Source organism: Rhincodon typus, chromosome 10 (genome assembly GCF_021869965.1).
Source record: "Rhincodon typus isolate 14 chromosome 10, sRhiTyp1.1, whole genome shotgun sequence".
NCBI lineage: Eukaryota > Metazoa > Chordata > Chondrichthyes > Orectolobiformes > Rhincodontidae > Rhincodon > Rhincodon typus.
The window spans coordinates 6015820-6017893 of NC_063341.1; positions in this window are offsets into that span (position 1 = coordinate 6015820).

Here is a 2074-nt window from a genome sequence, read left to right on the forward strand (position 1 = left end):
GATGTTTCCTTTTGGCACTATTGCAATTATATAACATCTATCAGTTTTGATTACAGATTCATCTTCTTGTTGGATTTAACTCTTGTAGACTTAAGTTTGTTATTAGGCACCCACAAATCAAGCCAGAGAGATCCATGGTTTGTGAAACATCCTGAGAACCATGTAATTTTGCTACTTCCAGCTGGAATCAGTTCAGAATGCTTATGAAGGTTTTACATGGAAAAGATTCTCCTTCAATTAGGTCAAGTTATATGATGAAATTAAACTGAGGAAATGAGATACACAGTAATGTTGACATCCTTTTGAGATGTGGATGGATATATCATCAATAATTCAGCCAACTTAGAATTTCTAATCATGACTGGTCAATGGTTGGGATGTGGCATCTGGACCAATTTTTAACTCAAGTTTCAACAGGAAGTAGAAAACGTTGAAGAGTATCAGTAGTTCACATTATAAAGAAAAAAAGAAATGTGCATTCACAAAGTATCTTTCAGGACCTCTAGTCACCCAAAAAAACTTCATTTCAGCAGAGATGCTATTGCTGGATGTTGGATACAAGAAAAGCATAAAGGCAAAAAGGTAGAATAACAAACAAGGAAGAACGTGAATTTCTTTCACCTTTCAGGATCTCCCAAAGCAGTTAACAACCAATGAACTGTTTTCAAAGTATGATGACCATTGTAGAGAAATGGCCAAAAGAAACTTATCTCCAACAGGACTAGCTTCGAGTAAGCTGAAAGCTAACCGAATCTGTCTTTCTGAAGCCCTGCCAATTTACTTCTTTTTCATGCTCTTCCACTGTTTCGGATGCTTTGCGTTATTTTATATGCCACCAACAAAAATGGGGGTTCACCATAAAAGATACATTTCTTTTGCCCATATTTCAAATTTAGTGTCTGGATAAATATTCAAACATTCTTAGATCACTGAAAGGCAAATTACGAGCAACTCTGAAACTCTGGTTTTCCTATACTACCTATGGCTCATTTTTTTTGTGGTTGAGCAGTCTATGCAGAAATTCCTATCTGGTGAGCTACTAATACAAATTTGCAGAACTCTGCTGAAGTGAGTCATACAGTTGACGATGAACATCAGTACTAGTGTTAACCGAGATGCATACAAGCCAGAATAAACACTCCAATGTCTTGCTTGTCTGTCAGGATACTGTTGTGTGGCAGAGTGACACACGGACATGTCCGATTCTTAGGCAGGGGACAGAGGCAACACTTCCCCATCTACATAGAAGCTAAAATCACAGTAAAGCCATTTGCTGAATTTCTGCAAGCTTCCTTGTATTCAAGTTAAGAGGAAACTAGCCCAACTTGCTGGTTAACAGAAACTCAAAAGAGAAAGTCAGAAATCACACGCCACGAGGTTATAGACCAACAGGTTTATTTGAAAACACAAGCTTTCAGAGGTCCGCCCCTTCCTCAGGCGTTAGTGAGAGAGGTAGTATCAGACACAGAATTTATAAGTAAAAGATGAACGAGTCACACCACCGATGAAGATGTATTAAACCTAAGATGCGATTAAATTTTTCTTCAATTATTAGGTTTTATATGTAAATCACCAAATTCCTTTCAAATCAATGCTCTGAGAAAACTAAAGATTTAATCAGTGTAAAGAAGAGGTGACATTTTAGATTAGACAATGCATGTTAGGTGTGAGGTCATGTTTAGAATCGGTTTGTGCGCGGTTTGGAGTCAGACTGGTTTTATTTCTGAATTAGGAATTTATGAAACTCCACATTGACCAACTGTCCATAAAGTGAGATAACGAGGTGCAGAGCTGGATGAACACAGCAGGCCAAGCAGCATCAGCAAATACAAATTCACCCCATAGACATGTGTGTGTGAGGGTGTGGGGAAAGAGAGACACAGAGAGAGTGCGTGTGAGAGAGAGAGAGAGAGAGAGAGAGAGAGAGAGAGAGAGAGAGAGAGAGGGAGTGTGTGTGTGTGAGAGAGAGAGAGAGAGAGAGAGAGAGAGAGTGTGTGCGCACGAGTGCAAGACAGAGAGCATGTGCGAGAGAAAGAGCGCGCGTGTGCAAGAGAAAGAGCGCGCGTGTGCAAGA